A 25,719-nucleotide genomic window follows, 5' to 3' on the forward strand; every position below is an offset into this window, starting at 1 on the left:
ATTTCTGAGCACAAAATAAATTTTATATTACAACCTTCTATCTTCCCTCTCCCTGTCACGTTACACCTCCAGCCTGCCCCGCCGCCCCCACCATCTGCTCTGTCAAATGCAGAACGTGGTAAGCCTGCATGGAAGCCGAAGGGGAGGTTGTTCAATAGACCTTTCAATGAGCTGGGGTTAAACAACGGCACTTTTAGTTTTAAAGTGGCGTTTCTCAAAGTGTCGTCTGCAGACCAGTGCTTTAGCAGGGTAAATAGCACCCAGGGGCAACGGAGGGTTTGTACTTGCTCTCTTAAGGCCATGTTAGAATTCTCCTGGGAAATAAATAAATACATAGTGAAGGGGTTTTCTGTGTTCCTGGGAGAACAAATTAGGAGATAAATAGATTAATAAATCGAGTTCTCCGGGCATCTTCTTAGCAGCTCAGAATTCATGCTACTTAGGCTCTGCAGATTAACCCCAGGACAACGTAGTGAAGTTGATTCTGGAAACATGGATTTCTTGGACATTTTCTGATCAAAAGGTGCGGGGGTGGGGTGGGGTGGGGTGGGGTGGGGAGGAATCACATGTCTCTATAAACTTGTCTCTGCATCCTGACTGTCCATTGCTAAAAGCAAGAGTCTTCCTTGTTGAATTAGTCCATCAAAACAAAGTAAATTAAAATCATTCTTTGTATTGTTGGTTATTTTATTTATTTACATTTCAAATGTTGTCCCCTTTCCCGGTTCCCCTCTACAAACCTCCATCCTATCACCCCTCCCCCTGTTTCTATGAGGGTGCTCCTCCATCCACCCACCCACTCCTGCTTCACCTCCCTGGCATTCTCCCACACTGGGATGTTGAGCTTTCAAAGGATCAAGGGCCTCCCCTCTCATTGATGCCAGATATGGCCATCCTCTGCTACATATGCAGCTGGAGCCATGGGTCCCCTCCATGTGTACTCTTTGGTTGGTGAAAACCATTCTTTGTTAGTTTGTTTTGCTTTTTGGGTATTATGAAAAATGAATCTTGAGAACATTGAAGACATTCACTGCTGCAATTACATTAGTCTGCTCACCAGGCAATACTTTAGTGGTGACTCGGAATATGTAGACTGCCAAGTAGTCTAGGTATTAATTATAAACATGCCTTTGGACACTGGGTTTTAGCCAAGCAATTAACATTAGTTGATACAAGCTGAGGTGTAGACTACTTATTGCTGTCTGGTTTTGTTTTAAACTGGTCATGCATATGGCCTGGTGGAAGAGAGTTTTTCTGTTCGTTTTTGCTCATTATTACTGGGGTTAGGAGCTATCCTATTGCTAAGTTCTGAACAGTATGTACGAATAGAGGAGGTACCCATGAATTAAAGGGCAAGAAGAGGCCTGTGGGAATTAAGGGGAGAACATACTATCTCCTACTTTTCAGAGCATCTTTTTTGAGAGCACGCAGCTGTAAGGACTGGCCTTTGAGTCATTTTCTGAGCTTATGTGGCAAATACAACATTACGATGAGACTTGGGTGCAGCAATCTTTGTGGTTATGAATCTGTTCATATCTCCCTTTCATGTATGTGTGTGTGATATTTTATTTATTTAATTTTTTTTTTGGTTCTTTTTTTCGGAGCTGGGGACCGAACCCAGGGCCTTGCGCTTCCTAGGTAAGCGCTCTACCACTGAGCTAAATCCCCAGCCCCGTGTGTGATATTTTAATTTCTATTGCTTTTAGCCACTTAAAATCTAAACTGACTAACATTAGCATACGATTTCTTTCTTTCAATGTCAGGTATAATAAATACAGTTGTTTGAAGTTTGTTTCAGTTAACTACATATCTACTTCATTGAGACTTGCAAGATTTTAATGATCCTACCTTCTTTGCACTTGGGCGCATATGTAGCAATGATTGTTCATGTGTGTTAGGAAGACATTGCAAAATGTTAATGTTGGCTTGAGTCTGTATGAGAAACTCACATGAGTTATTACTGTACTCGGGATAAACCCCATCTTTCTGTGGGTTAGTCATGATAATCATCTAGACTGGATTGAAAGGTGCATCTGGGTCAGTGAAGCACTCTAGTGGGTGTGTCCATGAGGGTGCTTCAAGAGATGGTTGGATCATGAGGGCTCTGGCATACCAAATAAATCGTCTTACTCCATGAAATTCATCGTGCATTCTAAGTTTGGAAAGATTTCAAATTTAGTAGAACTGTGGAAGATAGGGATGAGTTAGAGAAAATGTGTCATAGGAGAGACATGTCCTGAGAGATATATCTTGATCTAGCTTCTTCCCATTACTGGCCAGTGGTGATTCCTGTCCACTGTGAGGTTAACAATCTTCCCTTCTGTATTCTCTGGCCATTGTGGTTTCTGCCTTCTCATTGGCTCAGAAGCAAAAGAACTGGTTGGTCCTGATGGCTTATGAGCTGAAACTATGAGCTAAAATCTTCCCTAAGTTCTTGGTGTTCTCTCACAGCAGGAAGAAAGCGAACTACTAAGTCTTTTGTCAGTTTTTCACTATTGTTGGTCAATTTTCTTTCATTCTTATGTCAGCTTCCTGGTATTTTCTGATGTCTTCAATGTTACTGAAGGTATTTGACCCAAATCTCCAGAAATCTTTAGAATTAGAAAGTAGACACATATGCATGGTGGATTGGTTCAGTTTGAATTTTCCTTATCAAGACTTCTCTATTGACTAATGGTCGTGGAAAGCTACTGATATAGGCACTGTTCAATGGATTCTCTTTTACCTCAGCTTAAGATTGAATTAGATGAACAGGAAACATCGTAAGAGAGCAAGAAGGGAGAGGAAAGTCAGGTTAGGTTACTTCTTTTCTTCATGTATCACCTCCTTTTGCTGTGTTCTTTGATTTAAAGCTTGTGTCAGTCATCTGTCGCTGCGTAACAAGCATTTACCTGTCTAATGACTAAAAGGTAATTGTTTTAGCTCAAAACTTAGTAGGGTTCTGTTGATTCACTTTTCTGTTCTGTTCTGTTTGGCTATCATGTCTGAAGCTTCAGCAAGTTTGTAGGATGGCTGGATGGTTGGCTAGTTAAGGTTCATTTCTTTTCAGAATCTTGCTGTTGCCTCGTTGTTGGCTAGGACAACATGGCGGGCATCTTTTGTTATCCAGTAAGGTTATTAGCTCAGGGTTAGCCTCATATAGTCTGAGCAAATGTTCACGAGGGTGAACTGAAGTTTTCAGGAGTGTGGAGGCTTCATCTTCACTTCTGCTACATTTCTGTTGTCCAGTACAACACAAAATTGTTTCCTATTCTTGAGATGGTTGAAGTGACCAACATAGATTCTAGCTTTCAATGAAACAAATAATAAAACTGTAGTGTGGACTGGACAGATTTAGGAAGAAGTGAAATATTGCTGCGACTGAGTCAAAATTCTATATGGTTAGGTGTCGTGTCCAAAAGCTTTTTCCATGAAATGTTTCCAATGGATTCTTTATTGTTCATTACTCTTAGGTTTAGTAATGGCTCCATGCTGCCATTAGCCTGAATGCTATTCCGTCCTTGTACATGGCTTTTGAATACGCTCGTTCTTAGAATTGCTTCAGTTACCCTACTGGAATTTATTATATACCTCCTACCAAGACTACGACTGATACACTGGAATTTCTGTTAAACACAGCAAAATGGAACATCTGTTCCCACCTTGGGCAACCGTGCTTCTGTGGGAGAATGGTTTAAATCCATAAGGATAAAACTAACTTGGGAGAAGAAATAGAATTAACCTGGCAATGCTGCCAGAATTTAAACACAGGGTAGTAGAGCAGAGAAAAGGAAATGAAGACTGTGGAGAGAGCCCAGACAATGGGCAGACTGATTCTTGTTGCAAGAGCCACAAAAGACCCAGGGAATCCAGGTCTCGGGTATCTCTGATGGCAGAGACAAAGGATGAGGCAGGAAGCAAGAGTGACTGCAGGCCTGGGACGGACTTGGAATCCTGGCTGAAAATGGATTTCTTTGCATAAATGGCAGCTAGGATTTGCTGGCTTCTGATTTGGCGGTGAGCAAGACAGTTGCTGAAACAAAGACAGGATAATGAAGTGAAAGGCTAAGCACTGGAATGCCAGATGTATGAGCTCCCGTTGTCCCTTTCTGTCTCACAGCCATGCCACTGCATGTGGCCAGGGACATGCTGTCCTTACTCTAGGGGACATAAAATGGATGTTCTCCTCATAGATATTAGATGTCAGGGATAATCCCTAACTTCTGATGTTTGGATAGCTCAGACAAGTGCTACTCTACTGAGCAACGCTCGAAATTTCACGATAGCTTTTCATTCTAAAGTTGTCTTAGATTTCAAGTGCAGGATTTGGGAGAGGAGCTACTAACAGATCCAGTCTTGAACAAATAGTTCTTACGAGATAGTTACAAACAGAATTACAGCACGAGTCTAGCTTCCAGGTGTATTTACCCTCACAACCATGTGACTGTTAATTCTTGACTTGGATCAACATGTGGTTTGTTCAAGGGGAGTGGGAGGATGCATGTGTTTGTGTAGGGAATGGGTTTGATGGGTGGGAAGCCAAATGACATGGTATCCAATTGCAAAGTCAAGATGACTGTTGAAACATATTCTTTGAAACAACTGGAAGAGTTAATATTGATTATATCAAGGGTTGTAGTATCGGAGTGGGGCAAAGCAGAACAAGGAAGTATTGATTTCCACCATAGACCCCAAAACACTATTTGGCATTTTAAAAGTATGTGCATGATAAAATTAAAAATAAAAGAAAACATTAAGTTTACCTATAAGGTTGGGTACAGTCAGCCAGGGGAAATGAGCCACATACACATCATTACCCACAGTATTAAAATTTTTTGATACTATTGCCTAAGTGTGCCAGTTGACGCTACCTTGAAGCCCTTTCAACATTTTGAATATTCAGTTACATTTATATCTTGTTTCTAATGGGTTCAAAGCCAGAGTGTGATCATGTGGGCTATCCTTGCAGACCGTTTTAAAGTTTCCAGTGTTTTACTCCAAGAGAAAGAAGTCAGAGTCTTGGAAAGTAGTTGAACAGTCCCCAGGTGGCTACTATGTGTGACAAAGCTTGCAAAAGGCAGTGTGACACATTTAGGGCAGTGCTTAGACAGGTCATTGTGTTCATTGTTTTTGTAGTAAGTGGTATCCACATCACCATCTTGCTAAGAACAAATGGAGATCCAGCCATCATTTTCTGAAGTAACTAGAAAGTGTGTGTGTGTGTGTGTGTGTGTCTGTGTGTGTGTGTCTGTGTGTGTCTGTGTGTGTGTGTGTGTGTGCCTATGTTTACTAAATACTACAATTTTGACAAGAGCCACACTTGATCACTGATATGGTTAATGGTTAATGTCAAGTAGCTTCAGGACACTCGCTTTTAAAGTTACCAAAAGCTGACTCAAACTTGCCCAGCTTAGAGATTTCAATATTGATCATCATTAAAACACACTGATCTTTGTTAATTCCATGTATTAAGTAAACTAATGAATAATGCCTAAATTGTAGCAGGACAGCTACTCTTCATTACTGTGTAATTCATATTACAGTTCATAAATCAGATACAAAATCTGGTACATGTAGAGTATGCAATTACCTTGACTCCACATAGAAATTACAGTGTAATTTTGTTAACAGTTCACATTACACACAAATGTAGAAAATAGCTACTATTTTTGCAATTAGGAATTGTATGAAACTAGTTATATTATTGCAGAACTAATATAAGGATGAATCAATGTCTATGATCGTCACTCTAGCATACAATTCAGAAATACTTTAAGCTTTAGTTTGCAATATGCATAGTTCTAGACTAATCAATACTAAAAATACTTAACACATTTCATAGATATTTTGCTGGAAATATGATCATATATATATGTTTTAGTCTATGTGTATGTGTGTATATGTTTGCATGTATGTATGTCTGTATATGTGTTTTTATGAGTATGTCTATGTTTATTAGGTGTATATGCGTATTTATGTGTATGTGCATGTGTGTATGTGTGTTCATATATATTTGTATATATATGGGTACATATTTTTGTGATATGTATATTTGTATGTTTACATATATGTGTGTTTGTGTGTTTATGTATGGGTGTTTGTATATATATGTATATCTGTGTATATTTGCCTTTATTGGTGTGTACAGTTCACAGTAGTACTCTTTGCTGTTTGCTATCTTGTCTTCCTGTCACAGGGTCATGGGCCTGTCATCTGCAGAATGGAGGTTTGGGAGGACATCTCTTGTTTTCAGAGTCAACTTTTAACAAGAGCAAATAGCACGTTCAGTTTAGCAATATGATTTCTGATACTCAGTATAAACTGTGGAATGAAAGTTAAGGGAATGGTTTGTGTGTGTGTGTGTGTGTGTGTGTGTGTGTGTGTGATTATATATGTATGTATGCATGTATGTATGTGTATATGTACTGGCAGCACAGCATGCTGGGCAGATAAGGAAACATATCCAGAGTCAGGAGATGGAATAGAATTGTTATAAAATGAGGGAAAGTGGACTACTATGTTTCTTTCTATTCAGAAAGGAGTTCACAACCTGTTCTGTTTGGTGAATGATCTATGACAACCATTCTTTTGGTAGCAAATGAACCAGTTTATTAAACATGTACTCATCAAAAGTAAAATAACGAATAGCAAGTAGCAGACGGCAACCAAATTTGGCATTTACGACATCAAGCAGAGACAACCAGGGTCACTCAACTGAGAGAGCAAGAGAAAGTGATGTCATCAAGTCAGTACCTAGAACATCCAGCAGAAATCGACTGGGGAACCACCATTGAGGCAAACAGAGTTCCTGATGAGAACTGTACTGTGCCCCTTGGGTGGGACTTCTAAGCATAAGAGCAAATAACAGTTAGGTAGCGAGACATCATGTAGTCAAATGCTCACAGTGTCCAGCGGAAATGACTGTGGAAGCTTCTCTGACGTAGTCCTGCTGGAGTTCTAAGTTGAGTGAGTCCCAGCCAGGATGTCCTCTCTACAGATCTTCCACTTTCTTGTTACCTCTGCAGACAGTGTTTTAGAGCTTGGAACAAACAGTGGTAACTTCATTTAGAAATGACTTGCCATCTGACTTGTCTTAGGTAGGGTTATTGTTGATTTGATGAAACACCAAGGCCAAAACAACTTGGGGAGGAAAGGGTTTATTCAGCTTACGCTTCTATTTCAGTTCCTCATCTAAGGAAGTCAGGACAGGGATTAGCACAGGGCAGGAACCTGGAGGCAGATGAGCATGGAGGAATAATACTTACTGGTTATTTAATCATGACTTACTCAGTCTGCTTTCTGATAGAATTCAGAACCACCAGCCCAGAGACGGTTCCACCCACAGTGGTCTGAGTCCTCCCTCATTAATTACCAATTAAGAAAATGTTCTACAGTCAGAACTTATGAAGGCATTTTCTCAGTCGAGGTTCCCTCACCTCAAATGAATTTAGTTTGTGTCAAGTTGAATAAAACTATCCAGCACATACCTATTCCCAAGGATACTATGTTTTTAATATACTTAGATGCTTGCTCTCTTTTTCTACTGTCACAGGGCCAGGGGCCAGGTGCCAATCTGCTTCAGGACAGGGGAGTTTGGAGGACACAAACAAGCTAGAGTTTGAAGTGAGGGGCTGATCTCTTGTTTTTTTGGCCAGCATTTAACAAAAGCAAATGGGAACTTAGCAATGTGGTTTAGATTACACTGGAAGTCAAGCGAGTGGTTCATGGTCAGATTTTCAATGGATAACATACAAAATGATCACAGTGATAACTTGTTGGGAGCGATGCCCTTGAAAGCCTCCATTATTGATGTTATTATTATGGTTAGCATTAAGTATGACTGGGTTCATGGAAAATCCCCAGCCAGCTGCAGAAGACTAATCCAAATCTGGTGGTCACGATGAATAATGATATGATAAAGTTCTGATCTTGCTGAGGTCAAGATACCCAATGTGATAACCTGTAACCTTTCTGAAAAACCAACATCCTGCTGACTAAAAATATGACAAACCTGTAACCTTTCTGACATCCTGTTGACATCAGCTGACCACACGAATACTGTGTCCTTGGCCTTCGTAAATGTTTTCCACTTGCCCCCTCTCTCTGTTACCCCTGTTATGGTATAAATTCAGCCTTGGGAAAAAATAAAATTGTCGCCTTGATCAGACTTTTGTCTTTGCGTCCTTCTTGGTATTTCTTGTCCCCCATTCTCTTCCAGGTACTCTTAGCACCCTCGTTGACAATAACTAAGCTCAATCACTTTACCGATTTCATTAGAATAGCCAAAAATGGTGACTGGACACAGATGTAATGTCAATGTCACCGCAGAAAGGAACGCACCTTTACCATCCAGCTTCTTGGAAGACAGAGCCATCCTGGACAGGTGGGAGTCAGGAAATGTTCAGAAAGGCCTCTCTCCATAGCAGGGCTCCCGAAGCCCTCAAGTTCTCAAGGTTGATTGGGAGGACAATTACACAGAACTCTGTAAAATGAGAGGCTTAAGTTATGGGTGCTTCAAGAGTTACTGAGTGTTAAGACATACTGTGACTACATACCTCCTGCCCTAAAGTATTATAATGACAACAGAGGATGAGAACCTTCATCTACTAGAAAACCTGAGTGTGTATACGTAAACACTGCCCCCTCCAAAGACTTGGGTTTAGAAAATTCATAGTTAGTTGTGTTATGGGTTGGATCTTAAACATTCCCAAAAGTCCAAGTGTTAAATGTTTTGTCTCTAACCTTGATTAGAAGGTGGTGGGACCTGTAGAGGTAAGGCCTAGGGGGAGGAAGTGAGGTCATGTAAGTGTGAGTAAGATGAGGAGATGCTGAGATTCTAATCTCTCCCCATCTCTAGGAAACGGCTAAGTGAGCAGTCTCTGCTTCTGTGCACCCATGCTATGACCTATTGTGCTAACACAAGCCAACACTTATAGGGCCATGTGACCATGGGGACCAACTTCTGAACCCAGGAGGCAAAATAACCCCTTCTCTGACTCTTGTCATAATGTCAGGAAGCTAACCATTATAAGGAGGGTCTGGGAGGACACTTTTCCTTCAAGCTGTCTCAGAGCCAGCATTTTCTGCCTCCTGGTTGTCCTCTTTTACTTCAAGTCTGGAGAATTGTTTACAACTGCCTCAATAGGGAGCCACGAGGGGATAGGAAGCAGGGTGAACAAGCATCATTTACTTTTCCGTTTGGTTTTAGCCTCTGCTCTTAAAGATGGAGCCCTTTCCCTTTCTGCCTTTTTATTTAACCACCTGCTCAGAAGACCTGGCTCACTCACTCCTTTCCAGTTTGACTCACCTGCCAAAGCCATCATTTGCAGTTATTTTAGCTCATCAGTTTCCCATTTGTCTAGTTAGGGATTTACTGCTGTGAACAGACACCATGACCGAAACAACTCTTATAAGGACAACACTTAATTGGGGCTGGCTTACAAGTTCAGAGGTTCAGTCCATTATCATCTAGGCAGGCATGGTGCAAGAGGAGCTAAGAGTTCTACATCTTCACCTGAAGGTTGCTAGTAGCATACTGGTTCCCATGCTGCTAGGAAAAGGGTATTAAAGCTCACACCCCAAGGCCACACCTACTCCAATAAGGTCACACTCCAAAAGTGCCACTCCCTTGGCCAAGCATAAACAAACCATCACACCACTGGACATGAAACTAATGTGTCTTAGTAGTCAGGATAGCAAGGTAAGCAGCCAAGGGAGGTGTAGCCCTGCTCTATTTCAGTTCAGTCGCTTTGCCATGAACAAGTATGAGTCAATCCATTTTGTATCATGGAGGGAAGGCACCCCACTTTCCACAACAACAAACTATTCTTTCTAAGAACATAATATGATTTCCCAAGGCCTCACACAAGGCCCAACACATGGGTGGATGTTAACATACTAATTGAAAAGCAATCATAACTGTGGTATGTAATTAATGGATTCGTTCACAAGCATTCTTACCAGGCTGTTACTGTTTACATCTCAGTGGGAATAATTAACAAATAAAATAAATCCTCTGAATTATATTAATATAAGATGAGTTTGAATCTAATTAATTGAAAAGTTCAGATTTTAAGAAAAAACAATTCAAAGTCTCCCAAGCAGTATATTCTTAGAAACTCACAGGGTAGCTCTTGCCCAGAAATATTTGTTACTGGAGTTAATTCTGTCTTTTCAAAAAGGTTGAGTCCATAGAATGTCCCAGTTTTTCTTACTGAATGAACTACATGTTCTATTTTATTTACTAGTTTTGATCTTTGGGGTTGTTGAACATGAAATCAACCTCATCCCTCGACTGGAACTTATTTTAAATAAATTTAGAGATGACATGAAGACATACAATAGGATTTATTAAATGACTATAGCATAAAAAGGACATAAATGTTTCTAGGCTTGATTAGAGGTTTAAACTTGCAATCTCATATATCAGGAGACTGAGGCAGAAGGATTAACATAAATTTGAAACCAACCTGGGCTACATAATGAGTTCAAAGCCAGCCTAGGGTATAGAATGACACTGTCTAAATGCTGCACTTGAAGAAAACAGGAAGTCTTTAGGGCAGAATAAAAAAAAAACATATTTATATATTTAATTTTCCTGAAACTAATTATACATATTCTATACACATAATAAATATAAAAAATATATAAGACATATATAACATATATACACATATACATATAATACAAACACACACACGTATTAGGGAAATTGTGGTAGAGTGGTGCTTCTTCATTGGCATGTGAAAATATTTGATCCAACTGAATCAAATAAATTTACACAGATTCCTTTTTTTTTAACCTAATAAATAGGAAACCATTTCAGCAAGCCACTGGTTCACGGCCTGCCCAGTGGTACAAGAATCCATGTCATTTTCTTTTTTCTAAGTAATATTTTAAGTTAATGTGAAAAGTAGTCATTTCACTGTGACATTTTCCTACACAATGCCATTATATTTTGTTTTTTTCTCATCTTCCTCTCTACTGAGCATTCTCATCTTCCTGTCTACCTCTTGTTGGACCTCTTCACTATCCCTTCAACAGTGCTTTATATTTTAATGTGATATGTATTCTCTTGCCTCCTGTCTCTTAAAATTTTTCCTAGCACACACACACACACACACACACACACACACACACACACACACACACACACACACACACACAATTTAAGTCTATTTTCTACACATGAGAAACATACAGTATGACAATATGTACCTTTTGGAGTTTGACTCATTTCTCTTAAAATAATAAATTCTAGTTCCACCCATTTTCTTGCAAATATCCTTTCGTTTTACTTCATATCTGTAAAGTTCCATCCTTTCCTTCTCTGTCATCTATTCATGAATCCTTTCTAGGTTGGCTCCACTCTTTAGCTCTTGTGAACAGTGTAACCTGGTGGTGGTTTGAATAAGAATGATCCCCATATGTTCAAATACTTGGTCTCCAATGGGAGGAATTGTTTAAGAAGGATTTGGGGTGTGGCATTTTTCGAAGAGGTGTATTACTGGAATCGGGGGAGGCTTTGAGGTTTCAAAAGACTCTCACCATTCCTCTGCTCTCTACCTGTGCTAGGAGCTCTCTGCTGTTCCTGCCATGAGCCCAATTAAACATCTTCTTTTATAAGTTGCGTTGATTATGGTCTTTCATCACATCAGTGGAAAAGTAAGGAAAAGAAACCGTAATCATAGATGTGTAACATCTCTGTGCTAGGTGTACTCAGATCCCTTCAGCGATATTCAGCGGGGGTTTATATTTTGAATTCTTTTGAGGAAGTTCTATGCTGATTTCCATAGTGGCCATATAAGTTTGTCTTCCTGCAGTTCTAAATAAATGTCCCTGTCTACATCCTCTCAAACATTTTCTGTCATTTGTCTTCTTGATGACAGCCAGTCTGATTGTGGTGAGATGCTTGATTTAATTTTAAGTATTTGTATTTTCCCAATGTTTAAACACCTTAAACACCCATTTCAGATACTTATTGGTGATCTGTGTTCATTTTAAGACCTCTTTATTGAGCTTATTAGCCCATTTATTGATTGGGTGATGTCTTGAGTTTATTGTTGTGGTGAAACACCACAGCCAAAAGGAACTTGGGAAGAAAAGGGTTTACTTTGCTCACAGTTATCCATAACAGTTGATCATCAAAAGCAATGAGGAAAGGAGCTCACTCTGTGCAAGAATGAGGAGGCAGGAACTGATTCAGAGACCATGGAGGCCAGGACCACCAGCCAAGGGATGACACCACCTATAATGACCTGGGTCCTTCCCCATCCATCACTAACAGAGAAAATGCCTTACAGGTGAATCTTATGGAGGAATTTTCTCAATTGAGACCCTCCTCTCTAACTTGTGTCAGGTTGACATAAAACTAGTAAGTACAGTTGATGGTGTGTGTGTGTGTGTGTGTGTGTGTGTGTGTTCGCATTTGGAAATCTTTATAAATTCTTTATAAACCAGTACTCTAATTGTATTCATTACTTTTCTCATCACTTCAAACAAAGATCTAACAAGAAGCCCCTTGGTCGGGAAGAAGGAAATTTACCCTGATTCACCACCTAGAGGATTTTAACCCAGCACTGTGGAGAGGTCAAGACAGCATGTGTCTGGGTTCATGGTACAGACAAACAAGTAGAACGGCATGTAGTGGTGTTCAGCTGTCCCCCTGCATTTCTCTTCTTTATTAAGTCTGGAGCTTGAGTCCATGGCACAGTACCATCCACAGTCAGGACTGGTCATTCATCTTTAGTTACACCTCTTTGGAAATGTCACACACATGTGCAAAGATGTTTAAATGCAGCCACAATGATAATGAACACTAACCACCACACGGATGTATATTTGGCAAAGTTTGCTTCCTTTTGCTGTGTAGATGCTGTTAAATTTCATAAAATGACATCTGTCCAATCTTGTATGGTTTCCTGTGCTACGTTGTCTATTGATCTTGAAATAGTTTACCTATGTTTTCCTCTAGCAGTTTTAACATTTCTGGCTTTTTAGTAAGCTCTTTGATAGTTTTACATTGATTTTTGTGAAGGCTGTGTAATCTGGACCTAGGTTCGCTCTTTGAGTTGTGGCTGTTCAACTTACCTAGCGCCATTTTGTTCGAGAGAGTTTTTCTCTCATGAATGTTTTTGATGGCTTCGTATGTAATTGGAGATCTTAATTACGTAAGTTCCATAGACTTATTTCTGATCCTCTATCCTACTCCACTGGTTGATGTGTCTTTCCTACTCCCAGCCACCCACTGGTGTCACTGGTTTCCATCCAATGATTCTATAGTTTAACTTGAGCTCATGTATTGTGCTACTGTCTTTCTTTCTTTGAATATGTAAGGTCTTCTATGCTTTCACACTAACTTTGGAATTGTTTGGTCTGGTTCTAGGAGGAACTTTGTTGGGATTTCTATGGGGCTTCTATTGAGTTTCTGGTTACTTTAACAGTAATATCATTTTATGATATTAATCCTTCCAATCCTGGAGCTCGGGAGGTATCCCATCTTCTAACCATTTCTTCAATTTCTTCAGCATTTCAAAGTTTTTTCTTTTTTTTTTTTATTAACTTGAGTATTTCTTATATACATTTCGAGTGTTATTCCCTTTCCTGGTTTCCGGGCAAACATCCCCCTCCCCACTCCCCTTCCTTATGGGTGTTCCCCTCCCAACCCTCCCCCCATTGCCGCCCTCCCCCCATAGACTAGTTCACTGGGGGTTCAGTCTTAGCAGGACCCAGGGCTTCCCCTTCCACTGGTGCTCTTACTAGGATATTCATTGCTACCTATGGGGTCAGAGTCCAGGGTCAGTCCATGTATAGTCTTTAGGTAGTGGCTTAGTCCCTGGAAGCTCTGGTTGCTTGGCATTGTTGTACTTTTGGGGTCTCGAGCCCCTTCAAGCTCTTCCAGTTCTTTCTCTGATTCCTTCAATAGGGGACCTATTCTCAGTTCAGTGGTTTGCTGCTGGCATTCGCCTCTATATTTGCTGTATTCTGGCTGTGTCTCTCAGGAGCGATCTACATCCGGCTCCTGTCGGTCTGCACTTCTTTGCTTCATCCATCTTGTCTAATTGGGTGGCTGTATATGTATGGGCTACATGTGGGGCAGGCTCTGAATGGGTGTTCCTTCAGTCTCTGTTTTAATCTTTGCCTCTCCCTTCCCTGCCAAGGGTATTCTTTTTCCTCATTTAAAGAAGGAGTGAAGCATTCACATTTTGATCATCCGTCTTGAGTTTCCTTTGTTCTAGGGATCTAGGGTAATTCAAGCATTTGGGCTAATAGCCACTTATCAATGAGTGCATACCATGTATGTCTTTCTGTGATTGGGTTAGCTCACTCAGGATGATATTTTCCAGTTCCAACCATTTGCCTACGAATTTTCAAAGTTTTTATTACAGAGATTTCTCACCTATTTGGTTATGTTTATTCCTAGATGGTTTTTTTTTTTTTTGAGCTATTGTGAATGAGGTTTTTGTTCATGATTTACTTCTTGATTAGTTTGCCAGTGACTTCATTTAATGAAGCAATTAGGTCGTGGTTTTGCACACTGCCACTTTCCCAAAAGTGTTCGCTCAGTCAGATAATTTTTCTGTAGTGGATTCTTTAGAGTCTTTCATTTGTTGGATCAAGTTACTGTCAAACAGGAATACATTACTTTTTCCTGTCTTGTTCGTATCTGAGACTGTAGGAAGGGATCCTCCATCTTGCTGTAACTCACTTCTCTGATGTTTCCATCAATTTAGCTTTCTTTTTAAAAAAAGATTTATTTATTTATTTTATGTATGTGAGTACACTGTCGCTGTCTTCAGACGCACCAGAAGAGGGCATCAGATCTCATTACAGATGGTTGAGAGCCACCATGTGGCTGGGAATTGAACTCAGGACCTCTAGAAGAACAGTCAGTGCTCTTAACCGCTCAGCCATCTTTCCGGCCCCAGTGTGGCTTTTTAAATGCCTTGATTTATAGCTATCTTTGTTCCGTTTCTCTAAAATCTTCATGAAACTGCTTCCTTGTTGGAAGATTATACTTGGGGAGACCTAAATGTATGTTTCTGGGAGATGGCTACTCATAATTTTGGCTTCAGAGTAAAGCCTGACTTGTTTTCCTTTAGGCTAAGAATTGTTTCTATTGTTGCTACAATCTTCTCTATGTAGAATCCCTTTTCAGAGATGAATGTAGTCTGTGTCAAGTTGACAAAAAACTGTTGTCTATTTCCATTATTTCTTGCCACTGCCTGTTTTGTGTTTGTTTCATTCTTGTAAAACCTTAAGTTGTATCATTAGGTTATTTATTGAACTCTATGATTTTTGAGATATATAAATATTTATAAAACATTAGTATATATATTCTTTATTATTGTCTTAGCTGTTTCCTAATATTCTGATAAACTACTTGTATTTTCATGTAGTTTCCTTAGTGATTCTTGGTATTTATACCTAGTTTTATTTCATTATGATCTTGGAAGATCCTGAACATTATTTTGACCTTTTAGTTTTGTTAAGACTTATTTTGTGGACAGGAGTGTGGCCTATTTTAGAGAAGATTTCATGTGTTGCTGAGAAGAATGTGTATTCTGTATTTGCTGGGCGAGATAATCAGCATATAGTTGTTAAACTCATTTGATCTACTGAATAGTTTAATGCTGCAATTTCTTTGCTGATTACTAATTTGGTTGACTCCCCTGAAGACGACAATGGGATATTAACGATGGACATTCCTGTCAGGCTTTTGTAACCCTTGCATCTTCTTAATGAACTATTTCGTATACTTAAATGTAGTAGCCTTCTTCATTTTCTTCTAACCAATTTTTGTTTGACGTCTAGTTTTACAGCTATTAGAATTAGGTACACAGAACTCTTTTTGGCTTCCGTTTGCTACATAGTAACTATTATCCATTGACTGTTGCTGATGTGTTTGCTAGTGAAGAAAGATTCTTCTGAAGCTATATAAATGGAGGACATTTAGGAGAGGGGTGGTGATGGAGGGAGATGAGACTGGCAGAGGGAAGGGATGTAATATATGAGAGAAGAATAAATGCTACCCACCCAGCTTAAGCATTTGTGCCTCTTTGTCCATGAATTGGGTCCTTCACCTTTGAAGTTATTGTTGAGAGCTACTTACCAATTTCTGTAATTTTGTTAATTATTTACTGGTTTATTGGATTATTTATTTATTTCAATATTTCCCATATTTGTTTCAATATTTAGTGTTATGGATTTGTTCTTTTTTCTGATAAATATGATGGATTCCTTCCCACCACTTTGTGGTTCACTCATCCTCATGAAATCTATTCTTTTTTGTTCTCTTGTGATCAAAACTGTCTTTATTCCTCTTCTGTCCGTTGCATTCTTTAATTATCTCCTACAGCACTCACTTAGTAGTCAAGAACTGCCCTACTTTATGCTTGTCTTGAAATGTCTTTATGTCTTCATCACTTTTAAGAGATAGCTATGCTGGACATAGCAGTCTTGGTTGACAGCTTTTCCTATTGTTTTGCCCCTTTGTCACCTTGATGACAATACGTTATGGAGAAGTTTTTCTCTTGTCACATCTGTGTAGGAGTCCAAAAGCTTCTTGTGTTTCATGTTCACTTCTCTCCTCTGTTATAATTATATACAAATATAATATAAATATATAATATATAAAACTATAAATTATAATTTCATTGAATCAATCCTCTGTGACTAACTTTTGTCTCAGCTCCTTTTATTCTCTCTTTTTAATTCTCTTTATTTTTAATTTTTGTCTTGTAAGCATATTTCAGAGTTTTTGGATATTATTCCAACTTATTTCTTTTTCTTTTTGATTCTTGAATGAATATTTCATTGACCTTGCTCTTCATTTCTGATACACACACACACACACACACACACACACACACACACACACACGTATATGCACACAATCTCAGGGGATGAGACAGAAAAAGTCATCCAGGCTATGTTAAGGAAGTTTTATTTTATGGATTATAGGCTAAGGAAAATGATGTGTTTGCTACAACCTGGGCTTGTGCCCAAGTATAGCTACCTGGACAGCTGTTTGGAAGATGGGCAGCTTCTGGGAAGGCAGTTGCGACAGCCATCAGTACTGGGCCTTTGGTGCCTTTTCTTTGTTCACTTTCTGAGTAGGCACAGTTGGAGAGAGACCGAAGAATGGACCATGTAGGGAGGTGGGAGAAGCCGAGTCTCCCACAGAACATCCTGACTTCTTTGGGTATGAAGGCTGGCCCCTGTCTGACTACTTCTTGCTGAAAAGGGACAGCATGGGGTGGGGGAGTCATGGGTGGGTGCATACTCAGTACTCTAGAGGTTTGGGTGAAGAAACACCTGCTTGACTTTTAGTGGAAACGTCTCAAACCCATTCCTGAGGCAAGGAATAAAAACAAAAAAAAAAAAATAGACAAGTGAGAATGAGGGATCCTATTACTGGGATAGGCCATAGAACAGGTGGGTAATGCCATCAATGGAAAGGGAGTGCCCAGGTTCCGCCATCCCAGCCCCTCACTGAGGGTGTCTGAAGAATAGGAGGGTAGAGCATCCAAGTTGTTGGACAGATAGACCACTGTTCTTGGGTAGAAGGATCCCATGATACAGAAGATATATATATATAGAAAATCTGAATTTCCTTACTGAATTCTTATCCCATGTATCTAACTTTTTTAGTCATTTTGCTGACTTTTCTTTCCAGATCCCAGGCTGAGTCTGTAGCAGTTTGTGCTCTCTTTGATCGCGTGTTCAATCTCTTTTGAGATCCCTTTTACTCATGTGCTTTTGTTCTGAGACAGGGCTTGGTCCTGCATCCCAAGGTGGAGTGGAACTCACAGCGGCCATCTTTCTTCTGTCTTCCGAATGTTGACATTAGCTGTGTGAGCCACCGTGGCTAGTGACTAGGAACTGGTTTAATCTTCAGTCAGCACCTCTGCTATCTCAGTACTGTTTACTGTGGCCATTGGGGTATAATGATAGTTCCGAGGAGTCATTTTGCCTTGCATACATGTTTCTAATGCTCTGTATTAAAGTGTACGTATTTGGTAGTCAGCATATCTCTTCTGGTTTTATATTAGGATCTTTTGGAGCAGACACATCTTGCAGCCTTAATCCCTTGGATCACTCATGAGGGAGAAAACAAACCTCCATGCCAGCAAATGCATCAAGTCGCTCAAGAGAGAGAAATAAAGTACAATTAGTTAAAACTCACTAATATGTCCCTAATTACCATCAAATGGAAAATGGCAAGCTCATGACGCAGAGTACGTTGTGAAGCAAAATCGTCCAGGGGTCGGGGAACTAGTAAACAAGCAAGCAGGAGAAGGACGCACATGAGGGGGACGATAGGCGAGAAATGAGGTTAAACTCAAGACGGAAAGAACAGTGGAATATCACGGGAAAAAAGAGACAGATTGTTAAATAGGATAAGACAGAGTGGGACAAAGAAAGATTTCTGCACAGTGCAAAAGATCCAAAAACAAAACTAGGTAAATTAAAAAAAGAAAAAAGAAAAGAAAAGGCCCAAGGGCACCAAAAGAGAAGCACGACAATGTCAACGTCAATTTATACCAAAGTGTAATATTGATCAGAAAAGACAACAGACAAAATAGAAAGTTTGCTCAGAAATTCGGAAATGTAGGTGAAATAAGATGGGTGTCTAAAGGGAACTAAAAATGAAAACCTAAAATAGTATTTTTAATAGTATATTTTTGTAGTAGATACATTTAACATAGTAAAGTGGAAATATTTTTACAAATGTAGTACAGAGTGACACAAGAGGAAGGCACCGGGGCCGGGGCAGGGCGGGTAAAACAAGAAAAACAAAAAGGAAAAGGAACCAAGGCTGAAGGGCTGAATAGTTTCTTCCAAACTTCTTCATTTGAAGCTGCTGGTTAGAGCACAGGGTTGGGGCAGGCGCAGAGGAGGAAGAGGCTCTTCCAAAGTTCACGTCAGGAGGTCCCTTCTCTGTGTACCATCGTCCTCTGCTGGCCACATTTTGCTTTGCAGCTTGTGCACTGGACATGTTCTCCCACCCTTCTGAAATCCCCACCCTCTGATTGCATCCTATGGGGTGGCCAATGTTCTAGCTTGAGAGTTGCTCTGTGTTGCGCATGGGAGGAAGCACCGTGTCAAGGAACTCTGTAGGAGAAGGGTCTCTCTTTGCAATCCCCTCACTTCTGACACCTGCCGGGCTAGGTATTTATCTTCCTGCTAGAGCAATTCGGCCGTGCATCCGTAGATCTACAGAAGCACCAGAGCCTCAGAACTTCCAAGACTCCTCAGTAGTTTAATGCTGCTTTGTGGCTTCGGGGTTGATTTCCTCTCTGACCTGAGGATTAGGGCTATCAAACCTCAGGGTTATGCTACCTTGCTGAGATCTACTAGGGAGCAACCTTTTCAGGTCCATTTTCTACCTGAGTGGAGCCCTTGCCCCCTGATCTTTTCAGCTTTCAGGCTCAGACCTTCTGTGTTCCACAGCTACCAGTCAGGGCTGTTTCTCATTCTGGGGCTGTGGTAAATCACACTCAGGCTTCCTGACTTAGGTGTCTTTGTTCCCCGCTTCCTACAGTAGGAGCTCAGTTTAAACAACAGACTCTGTCAACATGATGTTCAGCCACCTCCTAGTGAGGCAGTGATAAGCCAGGTTCCCTCTCTGTGGCTTCAGGAATCATCCCAAACTTGCAATCAACTTTGAAGCTATGGGGATCACGGTCCTTCCCCTTAGAGCCATCGTCTGACTGGAGCTGTGTTCACCGTGACCAAAAGCAACTTGGGGAAGAAAGGACTTATGTCATTTTTCATTTCACAGTCCATCATAGAGGGGAGACAAGGTGGGAACCGGAAGCGGGAACTGGAGCAGGGACTGTAGAAGAACCCTGCTTATAGCCTTGGTCCCCTAGATACTTAGCTTTTAGAACCACCTAGGCCTCCCTGAGCAGAGTTGGTAATGCCCACAGTGGTCACTGGTGGTAATGCCCACAGTGGCCGTCACTGGTGAATTAGCAAAGGAGACAATGCCCCAAAGACTTGCTGATAGGCCAGTCGGGTAGAGGCAATTCCTCAGTTGAGAGTCTCTCCTCCCAAGTACGTCTTAGGTGTATGTCAAGTTGACAAAAACTAGCAATGACAGCCTTGTGCTTATAAGTATGCCGAGCAACAAACCAAGATTTCAACGTGTCACAATGGAGTGTTCTAGAGACATTCTTTCTGAACGGTAGAGCTTTTCGAGGGAATATCCTTCCATACAAAATGAAGTTACCTCTCCCCAAACTCTCTGGTAAAAGTAGCCAGCCAAAAATTGAGGTGAAACTCAAGGGCAGTTAATGAAAACGTAACTTTAAACACTCAGAAGGCGTCTCATCCAAATTCCGTTTATAATCCTTCAATTAAAAACTCAGCACATTTTTGGTAGTGTTTAAAGTTGATTTAGTAATCTTTTAATTAAAAAACAACATTTATAATATACAACGTTATTAAGGAGAAAGGCTTCTTAGATTTGGAAAGAAAAGGGCCAGCCCAACACAGCCGCGACTCTCTTCACAGCTGTTGTAAGTAAATTATGTAATCTTCCAGAGAGCAATTTGGCAATCTGAATGAAACACCATTTAATGCACATTTTTTTTGTCAATACGGTAATTCTCATTCTAGGCATTTGCTACAAAGAAATAATGTTGTATGCACAAAGATAACTGTACCAAGGACATTCAACACAGCCTGGCTCATCCTACCAAAAAATTGGAACCAAATTGAGTGTTCAACGACAGAGTCTTGGCGGCATAAATTAGCACCTGTCAAATGTGATGATGCCTAGTCATGGTTTTAAAGAACGGATTGCAAAGGGAGAAGCAGTTTCAAGACAAAAGGTAAAGAATGAAACCATTTTCCGGGCCAATGGTTTATCCCCCCATGCAAAACACTTGGCAAGCTTTGAGTTCGCTTTTACTGGTGGTTGTGTTCAGACAGTAGCGCTAGGGTGTGTTTCCTTCTTTTATCTGGACCTTCCTTTTTTTCTTTTCTTCCATCTATGAAGAACATGAATTACATAAGTAACAATTGTGGTGTTTTATATGTTTGGTGGAGGTAGGGTATGATGTGGGGGAAGGGGATGCCTCTGTGGGCCCATGCTGAGGCATCCTGTGGCTGAGGGACCAGCCACAGGACAGTCTAGTATAGAGTAGAGTTTATTCAGGGCATTGGGGAAGGAGGGGAGAGGGAGAGAGGGAGAGGGAGAGGGAGAGGGAGAGGGAGAGGGAGAGAGGGAGAGAGGGAGAGGGAGAGAGGGAGAGGGAGAGGGAGAGGGAGAGGGAGAGAGGGAGAGAGGGAGAGGGAGAGAGGGAGAGAGGGAGAGGGGGAGAGGGAGAGGGAGAGGGAGGAGTAGAGGTTGGCTCTGAGTGTTGGTATCAGGAGAGAGAAGGGGGAGGGGAAGAGAGAGAGAGAGAGAGGATAAGGAGCAAGAGCAAGAGAGTGAGGAGGGGCAAGCAGCTCCTTTTATATTGAATCAAGCAAAAGCATGCTTGGCTATTGCCAGGTAACTGTGGGGCGGAGCCTAGACTAAATGCCAGCAACCATTAGACCTGAAATCCACGTAAAATCTATGATTATAAATTAATAATGCTACAGGTAGTTTTACAAAACATTGTTTTGAGATCGTGTGGAACTTTGAAATAAGAAACACTAAGTTTCTGCTTTTGTACAGTGTCCTACCAGACATTGTTTTCTCACATCCTCTTTGCCTACTGTCGTTTTTCTTTACTTCTCACCTTTCAATCCTTCTTTCTACTAGTTTCTCCTCTTCTCTCTCACTTTACATATTTTTAAATTGTGGTAAATGTAGTATTTTCTTTTTTTTTTTTTTGGTACATAGGTTTACGAGGTTTTAAAGATGCACACAGCAGTGCCCCCACACCCTAGTCAAGCACAGAGCACAGAACAGTGCTCCTAGGGCCCACGTTTCCTCACGCCAGCATACAGGGACCTGCTGTGCCCTAGCCTCTGGCAACACTGATTGTTTTTTCTCACGTTGTACCTTTCCCCGAAGTCACATCCCTGCAATTGTGCGGTAGAAAGCAGTTAGCGTCTGGCTGCTTTTCCTCAGCACAATACATTTGAGATTCATTTGTGTGGCTGAGTATGTCAACAGTTTGCTCCTTTTTAGTGCTGAGCAAACAGTTTTCAGTTATATGGGTCTACTACAGTTTGTTTATCCATCCACCAACTGAAGGTCATTTGACTTGCCTCCAGTTTGGGGCCAGAATGATTAAAGTAGCATTTTTTTTTAAAATGTGGACATATGTTTTCATTTCTCACGGGCCAATTATGTAGGGATGAGATTGCTGGTTAGTGTGTGTTTAACTTTTCAAAAGCTACCAGCGTGTTTTTCCAAAGTGGTTGTATCAGTCGACGGTTCTGCCAGCCATTTGTGAGAGCCGCAGCTACTCTGCTTCACCGGGATCACTAGCTAAGCACTTCTGCTTATTTATCCAGTCGTCTCAGATTTCATACACGCACAGCATACATTTTGATTAAACTAACTCCACTGCTCCCTCCAGCTTCTCTCATCTCCAACTTCATGGCTTCTTTTTTTCCACCTTAATAATCCTGCCAGGCCAGCTAGTGACATCCAGGTGCTAAGGGGAATAGGGTCATTGTACTGGCTGGTTTTGTGTGTCAACTTGACACAAGCTGGAGTTATCACAGAGAAAGGAGCCTCCCTTGAGGAAATGCCTCCATGAGACCCAGCTGTAAGGCATTTTCTCAATTAGTGGTCAAGGGGGGAGGGCCCCTTGTGGGTGGTGCCATCCTTGGGCTGGCAGTCTTGGGTTCTATAAGAAAGCAAGCTGAGCAAGCCAGGGGAAACAAACCAGTAAGTGACATCCATGGCCTCTGCATCAGCTCCCACTTTCTGACCTGCTTGAGTTCCAGTCCTGACTTCCTTTGGTGATGAACAGCAATGTGGAAGTGTAAGCTGAATAAACCCTTTCCTCCCCAAGTTGCTTCTTGGTCGTGATGTTTTGTGTAGGAATAGAAACCCTGACTAAGATAGCCATCCCTCAGAACACGGAAAGCTGAAGAGAAGACATGGCCTGAAGAAGACTGACTCCTTTCCCAGTCAACTACCAATATCTCTCAGCTAGGGATGGGGTCTCATGATCTCCTTCCTTGCCCTTGATGGACAATTTACTGGCTTGATTTTGTTCAGGGTTTTCTACAGACAGCTACACCTTCTGAGTGTTCACCTCTGAAGTATCCAGAAGCCACTGTTTCACCCCAGCCCTCCTGGACCACTGGATCTTACTGTCTTTGCACCTCCTCTCTTACATGTTGCTTGAGCCTTGGGAAGCTGTAGTAGGATCTAGATATCCAATGAATGGTTAAGCATCCCACAGATATTCTCTGCCCTTTAACCTGGTATGAGGCTGTGTGTTGGCTGAAGTCCTGTAAACAAGCTGCAGGAAGAAGTTTCTCAGAGAAGGAGTGAGAGCTTACTAGGCAGTTTCGTATTAAGCTAACTGAGCAAGATAACAGTAGTAGGTTATCTCCTAGGGCATAGGACCTTGCCTGTCATAGGTTGTTAGCCAGTTTTATACTACGAGTTTTTCCTGTGGAATGGACCATAAATCTAACACGAGAAGCTGTTAGTTACCTTCATAACATTCATACCATTATTACACTATTGAGAATGTCTTACCCAGGTAGTCACAGCTGGGGAAGACTGTTGATTTTTCTCTCTTCCCCCAGTAATTTGCATAGTACTTCCTGGGCTAATTAAACTTAGGGCAGCCAGTGTTACGTAGCAAGACCCTATTGCACACTAAACCCAGTAAAACCAGCATCTAGAAAGAGAGTATCTTATAAGCCTTGCTCTCTTGCACATAGCTGCTCATTTCCTGTTACCACTGTGTTTGTCTGGAAAGGGCTTTTCTTTCTTCCCTCTGGACACCAAGGAGATCAACAACAAAGTTCAGTACATTTGCTGTGCTTTCTCCCTTCCTTTTCTGTCTATTAGGGCCATCCCACTGTGTCAGGCAACAAGCTCTTGTGCAGGGAGCCTTTCTTACGTCTTCCTATCCCTCCTGCCTCTTCTTTCTTCTTCTATTTTAACTCTCTCCTGCGGCATTGACAGCTGGAATAGATTGGTTGGCTATGAATTCCCAAACTCACAAGCTGAAGTCTTTAGCTACCAAGGCTACGGATGTTAAACGGTGGGGCCTTTGGGGGTGGCTGGTTCCCTTTTGAAAAGACCCTTCAGAGGTCTCCCACCTATTTGCTGCGTGGCTACATTGCAGGAAGATGGGTACCTGTGAGGCAGGATGTGAGTCCTTCATTCTAGCCATTGTCTTTGAAGTTGAGAAATGCGTTTCTGGTCTTTATGAAGTCATCCCTTTTGCGGTGTTTTGTTGTCACAGCCTGAAGAGACTGACACGTATCTCTGGAGTGTTGGTGTTCTATGGCCTCTTTTCTCTGGGGCTGGCACCTGCCTTTGCATTTCCTCCTTTGGACGTTTCTGAAATGTTTTGATGGTGATATCATATGACTCCAATGATGTGAAAAAATACCACGAACTGAATTTTTCTTAAAAAAATAAAATAGTAGGGTTGATATTTAAGATATTCTGTAACTTAATTGTTAGTTTAGTAATTCTTTTATATTTGTTTATTTTACTACTTCTAATTAAATATAAGAAATTATGTTAAGCATCCCAGTATACAGATAATTTCATACTTACCTTTGATTATTTTCACAAAATTACTTTGTGTTTTCTAAGAACACATCTATTTGGCTTAGCTCTTTGTTGCTTAACTTTTTGTTTTTAACAAAATTATTTTCTTTTTTTAATTGAAAATTTATGCAATATATTTTGATTATGGTTTCTCTTCCCTGATCTTCTCCACCTCTCCACCCATTCAGCTCTGTGTCTTCATTTTTCTCCCTTTCTTAAGAAAACTAACAGGCAAGTGAAAAAAAAGCAAATAAATCAGAGTAAGAAAAAGCAAAAAGCACAAGGAATGCATGCACACACTGAATTTTTCTTAAAATTCACACACACCTTAATAATCATGCACACACACACATACATGTACAGAACTCAATCACTGGACTGAGCATGAGGACCCCAGTGGAAGAGTTAGAGAAAGGACTGAGGTAGTTGAAGGGTTTTCAACCCCATAGAAAGAACAACAATATCAACCAACCAGACCTCCTAGAGCACCCAGGGACTAAACCACCAACCAAAGAGTACACATGGAGGGACTCATGTCTCTAGCCGCATATGTAGCAGAAGATGGTTTTGTTGGGAACCAAGGGGAGGAGAAGCCCTTGGTCCTGTGAAGGGCCCCACTTTAGGGGAATGCCTAGGCAGGGAGGTAGGAGTGGGTGGGTAGGTGGGGGAGCACCCTCATAGAAACAGGGGGAGGGCAGAAGGGATAGCGGGTTTGAGGGGAAACTGGGGAAGAAGATAACATTTGAAATGTAAATAAATAAAATATCCATAACTTCCTCCCCCAAAATCATCAATTAGGATATACAAAAGACCAGTCCTATAAAAATGTCCAAACAAAGCAATATAAGACAAAAAAAAAAAAATCTACGAGGACACTGCTGAGTTGGCCATCCACTGCTAAGCATGGGTCCTGCCCTTAAGCGTGATTTCTATATCCAGTGCGACTCCATTGCAGAAATCTAATTTTTTGTTTGCAAGTGGTTGTAAGTAGAGATAACGTTTTAGTTAAGGATGGAGAGCCTGTCCACTACATCCTCTCAGTG

The 25,719-nt window shown here is 40.9% G+C and overlaps 1 protein-coding gene and 1 long non-coding RNA gene across 1 annotated transcript in view; both read left to right on the forward strand.

Moving 5' to 3' along the window:
* The window catches only part of Erich1 (glutamate-rich 1), a gene marked incomplete at its 5' end in the record, with an annotated part of 52,793,804 nt that overhangs the window by 38,502,390 nt on the left and 14,265,695 nt on the right, over positions 1–25,719 (forward strand).
* Positions 20,155–25,719, forward strand: part of LOC102556287 (uncharacterized) — a 70,512-nt gene continuing 64,947 nt past the window's right edge. Inside the window, exons 1-2 of the long non-coding RNA XR_015639986.1 lie at positions 20,155–20,504; positions 20,605–20,819. This is a non-coding gene — a long non-coding RNA (uncharacterized LOC102556287). The remainder of the gene's footprint in view (positions 20,505–20,604; positions 20,820–25,719) is intronic.

The sequence above is a fragment of the Rattus norvegicus genome, chromosome 16, assembly GCF_021556685.1.
Source record: "Rattus norvegicus strain SHRSP/BbbUtx chromosome 16, alternate assembly SHRSP_T2T, whole genome shotgun sequence".
Classification (NCBI taxonomy): Eukaryota; Metazoa; Chordata; class Mammalia; order Rodentia; family Muridae; genus Rattus; species Rattus norvegicus.